Raw genomic sequence first — 6607 nt, 5'->3', positions numbered from 1 at the left:
ACATGTGTCATTTGTCTAGATGTGTGTTTGTTACAGGATCCTTGAGCGTATTCTTAGCTCAAACATACGACGTACGTGGAGGAAAGTAATATTCTCTCAAAGAATCAGCGTGGATTAAGGAAAAACCACTCATGTCAGACATAGCTGGCTTTGTTCATACACGACGTCTTACAAACAATAGGCAAAGATGAAGTGTTGTATTCTGTCTGCCTACACTTTCGAAAGTCTGTCGCTGAAGATGCTGTCTTCTACTATCTTGCGAAACTTCAGGGCAAAATAGACAAAGTAACACAAAACATCAGCTACTCAGTTGAAATGAGTGAAAGTGGGAGAACAAATTTCCAGGCTCCCACTAGTGCACAAAAAGTTGGACGTCACATGGTGTAAGGCCAGCGTAACTAAAGCGCCAAGTCGGGCTTGCCTAGCAACACGAGACACCTGAAGGAAAGGGAAAAGATACTGTGTGCCACTCAGCGAGCTGGTAAGATGTTCAGTGGTGGTGCGTTATCGGAAAACTGAAAGAAGGACGAAGTGTGACGAGTGTAGCCCAGGAGTTTGGTGTCACTCACAGCACTGCATCATGTGCAAGGGAATTCTCCGAAGCACAGACACTGCCGCCCGAAGGAGAGGAGGGGGCCCATTACGGACAGCAACATCAGCGGATGACCGCAATATTGTGCAACAGGCAAGAAGAGATCAGATTGATTTGGAGTGGTGATTCGAGATGTATCGTCGTATGGCCATACGTGGGAACACTTAATGCACTGAGGAACATTGTCGAACATCATCCTCTTGAAAGCAAAAGTATTATGGTGTGGGGAGGCATAGTGTTGCGTGGGTATAATGACCTCCAAATCGTTGCTTTGAACACAGTACACAGACTGGTCAAGTTTATTGCGACAGCGAACTCGTTCCCAATGTGCATCGGTTCTAGGGAGCATTACGTCCTGAGTTGAAATCTATGGACGAAAACGCGAGACGGCACCGAACAACGCAGATGGAGGAGCTCTCGGAACCTAAATGTCAGCGATAAAGTGTTGGATTCGGTGGGGAGAATCATTGCAGCACGTCCGCATGCACCAGCGACCATTCAACGGTCGCCAACCGCGCTGGTGGACGAGTGGACACCCCTACAACAACGTCTTACTAACCTTGTGGCCGTGCTGGGTAAACGAGAAGTCTGGGGCGCCTTGTCACGGTTCGCGCAGCTTCCCTCGTCGGAGGTCCGAGTCCTCCCTCGGGCATGGGTGTGTGTGTTGTCCTTAGCGTAAGTGGGATTAGGTGGTGTGTAAGTTTAGAGACCGATGACCTCAGCAGTTTGGTTCCATAAGTCCTTACCACAAATTTCCACATTTTTTTTAACTTTGTGGCCAGTATGGAAGCACGTTGCGGAGGGTGCATTGCTGCCTGTAGAGATCTCACACACACTAAGATGAACCATTTACCGCTTCTTCATATGTCCAGGGGATCATCATAACTTGCGCTCACTTCAGTGTAATTATTTTCTTTGAACAAAAGTGTTATTTCTGTTCTCCTGATAGTGTAATTACTTCAGTTACCATCGGTACTATTCTGTAGCAGTTCTTTCTATGTATGGTCAACGTTTCATCGAGGTACGTTACCTGCCAGTGTGATACGCCTTGCGAAACTTAGTTCTGCCCTTAAATTCGACACGGAAGTATATTAATTACAGAAAGTAAAATACCTTCTCACCCAGCATGCACTTTACTAGTAGCTCTCCATTTCAGAAGTAGCGTTAGCAATTAAACAATTAAAGAAAAAGAAAACTTCCCGTCCAGATGGCATAATCTTAGATACATTCAAAATACAGTGGCACAGATCACCCCTTTTTCTAACAGAGTTACTGAATGGATCATTGCTGCAACTACGAACGTAGTAATAATAAGAAAAAAAATCACAGGATCGTCACCCAAGAGACCCACAGCCTAATAGGCCCATCTGCCTCTCGAACACTTTGACTAAGATACAGAAGAGGGGCCTCTGTTCAAAATGGCTCTGAGCACTATGGGACTTAACATCTATGGTCATCAGTCCCCTAGAACTTAGAACTACTTAAACCTAACTAACCTAAGGACATCACACAACACCCAGCCATCACGAGGCAGAGAAAATCCCTGACCCCGCCGGGAATCGAAAGGGTCCTCTGTAATCGACTATAGTCACGCTGGTGGTTCTTCGGCTTTAGTCGACATCAGTACGACTTTAGTCCCAAAAGCTGGATAGAGGATACAGTCGTCTGCACAATGGAAATACTACAGGATACACAAGAAAAATACGCAGTAGTAGTGAAACGTCCCCTTAAAACTAATTATACATATGAAACGTCCACTTAGAACAATTATACAAGCCTGTGCTTAACCTGACACACAATATTATTTAGCGCAACGCAATCTGACTTTCAATAACCCCTACAAAACAATGGCCCTGACTAACTTTAACCTATACCTTTTACAAATCACTTACCTCACAAAAATCTTCGCTACTCAAGCTACTGCAAAACAGCGAGCGCCACTACTGCCAGCTAAATAAAAGATTCAAACTACTGAAGGTACTAACTACTGATAGGGATAGTTAGCAAAAGAAAGATATTAATAGAGAACAAACAATGTATTTACCTTAATATTCATAATTGACATTCAGTCTTACAGATTATCAAAACTCCGCCATCTCTCTCCACACGTCCACCACTGCTGGCGGCTCACCTCCAACTGCCCAACGCTACGCGCTGTTCACATCCAGCTGTAGCAGTTCATGACAACAATGGCAGACAACAATGCAAACTAGCCACATACTGCACACAGCACAGCCAGTGATTTTCATATAGAGCGCTACGTGGCATTACCCATATAAAAATCTAAACTAAACAGCCTACTTACATAGCCCCCATGCTCCCCACAAAAAATTTTACAAAATATTTTTGGGCAGTGGCCAATAAAGATTTGATAAAATTTTTCATAATTACACTAACAAAGATATCCAATGCACACACTTATTTATACAATGTTGGTCAAAAGCTAAAATTTTCTCACAGTCAATAAAGACAGTCCTGATCATTCACCACAGCAAAACTGCCGTTTCTTTTATCAAAGTCTGAGCAATAAAAGGCAATGCACACGGAAGTAGTGGATGTCCATGCAGTCTTGAAGAAGTACTGTTGTCCTTCTAACAGAAAGACAGTGCTGACTCTTGAAATGTTGACAGGTAATGGGCCACAATGGAGCAAACCCACAGCTGAGTCATTCGAAGTTCTGACGAATATTGGTAGGTAGGTCATCACAGAGCAGACCCACTGCAGTCCTGGTAGAGAGTATTGGTGGGCCACCAGAGGTGCAGACCCACTGTAGTCCTTGTAGAAATTGTGGTACTGGTGAGTCAGCAAAGGTGTAGACCCACTGTAGTCCTGGTAGAGATGGCCAGCAGCCATCTGCTGCGACTGTGCAGGTGCACAATCACCATCGAAGAGTCTTGCAGAGAAGATAGCAAGTCCATAAACCACCACTTGTGCACGCACAAAGTTTTTGGGAATTGTCCTTAGAACCAGCAATGCTGTTGTCCAGTCCCTTGCTGAATTAGTAACACACGTGCAAACACTAACAGTCCCTACTTCTCACATATCGTCCATATACTATGACCAACAGAAAAGTGTGCAGTGAAATGAATGCTTACAAGTTAATAATATGATGAACTGGTGTCAATTACAATTTTATGACGTAAGAATACAATTACAAAGGTACAAAATACATCATTAAAAACATAACAATACAGATAACATTTTTAGTAATAGGGGCTTTACAAAAGAATAGAAATAAACATATACATCAGTGTTACAGGAATGATGACATGAGTACAAAAATAAAAGATCAGAATCACTTTCGAAACATCAATTTCACACATGAGCATTAAAACAAAACAGAATAAATAATGTCTAAGCATCATTACAAAGAAAATAACAGAGTATTAGAAAAATTCTACAACATAGCTCTCATCAGCTAAACACATAAAGACAGGAAAAACACAAATACACAAGGATACACAAACATATAGCGGAATAATAGAAGGAAAGGACAGGGTTTGTTTTACTGCAGTATTTTCAAAACTTTCTTTACTTCTCGGAGATCTCCCTTCATTCATCATTATTCCCAAAAAGTCCTATCTATACCTCCTTCCTGTATTCTATTCATATTATTTCTGATTGTACAATACTCATTTGGGCCCAATCTTTTTCATATCACTTCGCATTGCATTCTTTACCTATTCTCCATAGTCAGTTTCTTATATAGTCTACCCCCTCTTAAGCTAACTTAAATCTACTGAGCTCAGATATATATACCAAGGGACGAGGCAATGCAGCATCACATAACACAGTTAATATAAACAGCAATGAAAAAAAAACGCAGATTTGCGAAGCAAGCAGCATTAAGAAATTAGCAAAAGTCAAATTCAATAACACTATACCTGGCAAACAGTAGCAACTTATACCTAGACATGACATAGCTCAAGCAGAATAAATATTACAGTAAAAACAACAGTGCAGACAAGGGAAATGTCTATTCACATCTTAATGTCTATGTAATTAAAGTGGTGCACCATAACAACTTATTGTAAAAAAAAAAATATTACCATGTACTTGAAAAGAAAATTATGTGTTACTGTTACTAGTTCCTTCTTATTGTTCTTCCCTTTCCAAGTGCTCCTTTTTTAAAGAATGTGGATCATAAAATAATTATTTAATAGATCTGTTGACAGAAAGAGTTCACATTAGCAAATGCATTTCATTTTATAAGAGCAATGCTGCAACACAGCTGGAAACCAGACATCAAATGAAATAAGCAACTACGAAAAGCAAAGCATAAAAATATCATTCAGTAGTCATGTGACATTTCATTTCATAAGTTAATTGCTCTCAACTCTCGTACAAAGACTCTTGTCATAATCAGGTGTGCAGATGTAAAAATATTTCTTGTCAATTCATAAGCATTTCAATAATTAGCACAAAGTGCGAGTAATCATATGTTTTTAAGTAACGAGGGTGTCGCATTAGCGATGAAAGGCACGCCCTAATGGCTTGTTCTCCAGGTGTTTGACACAGCTGTGTGCCCACAACGCATTACAAAAATCATATGTTTTCAAGTAGCGAGCGTGTCGCATTAGCGATGCCCTCTACAAGGAAATGTCATTAACAGGGGTATAGGCCTCTCTTTGGCCTTCTCTTCCACCTGTGCCTCTGGCACACCCTAATGGCTTTCTTTTCTACCTGAGCGTCTGAAAAGGCTTGTTCTCCAGGTGTCTGACACACCTGGGTGCCCACGTCACATTATGTGCAGGTGGTCACTTAACTTTCTTACGGAAATATTTACGACAGCAGTTTCCGCTACAGTGACAGTCTCATATAAAAACATTTCACAGGTCAAGAATTTTATTGACATAAACATACCTCAACAGCATAATACACATCGTCGTCGTAAAAATAACATCATAAAACCTCAGTCAAATCTCAAAATCGTCGTAGCTTCCTCCAATAATTTCAAAACCTAACAAAATTCTCTGCTCATGTCAAAAGTGTCATCTGCCTCCAACGTACTTTAAAATCATACTCCCTTACCAAATACATCATTCAAAGTTCTTATAGTATCACAATGGTTTCAAAAAAAATTATGAACAGTTCACAAAGTGCAGACAAAGTACAATTTCTTAAGTGTGAAGTTATCCAACGGTGTAATTGCGTAATCATCTGTCACTGACGAAATAAACAAGTTTGTCTCTCTCCGTTAAATGATCAGATAGCTGTGTAATTTATGTGTTAGAGAAATATGGTACCGATGTGTTAAATTGTATAAGCAAATACCATATTAGCTAGGGCTCCTTGTGCTTGCCAAACACATGGTACACAAAGTAGGCGTGTACCCCCCTGAGGTTTATTGTAATTATACCCTCAGGTATTACAGATTACAGCAATGGAATGAAATGTATCACGAAAAACTTTCTTTGTAATTCAAAAATCTTTAAAAATAAATGTTTTAAGTACAAAATTAATCACTTAAATACGTGTCCAGTAGCGCTAAATATGCGTCTTGCTGTAAGATAATCTCTGGGAAGTGTCGTAGTTATTGTCCTCCGAAAGCTAAGTTCTGCAGAAGTCAATGTACTTACCTCATGATACACAAAAGTGAAATGCTTTGCGTATAGATAACTTAGTTATTACGCTTATTGCCGTGATGAGGAAAGTACTGTGCTGTAACGTATTGTTGTCCTACGGAAAAGGCTGTCTCCTTGTAGCAATAGCACAAAAGTCACCACTAAAACATGTCTCACTTTATAGAAGAATTCAAAAAAAACTGTGCAGATATAAAACAGATACACCGCAAAAGCAACATTGTAAATTGTCACGCATTAGTAGTGTCGTGATAAAATCGTGTAGCTGTCACATAAACTAACCATTGTCTCATCTGGTATCTCACAGAAAGTACCTTAAATCCAGAATCCACTCTCAAGCAAACCAAAATGTTGCATGAAAATCTCATTAGCAGTGCTGGTATATGTTCTAAGTATGTAAGCCGTATATTCGTTACGTAATCGTGCAACTAAC

The sequence above is a fragment of the Schistocerca cancellata genome, chromosome 7 (genome assembly GCF_023864275.1).
Source record: "Schistocerca cancellata isolate TAMUIC-IGC-003103 chromosome 7, iqSchCanc2.1, whole genome shotgun sequence".
NCBI lineage: Eukaryota > Metazoa > Arthropoda > Insecta > Orthoptera > Acrididae > Schistocerca > Schistocerca cancellata.
The sequence above is the reverse complement of the archived record's forward strand: the minus strand, read 5'-3'. Positions refer to the sequence as shown.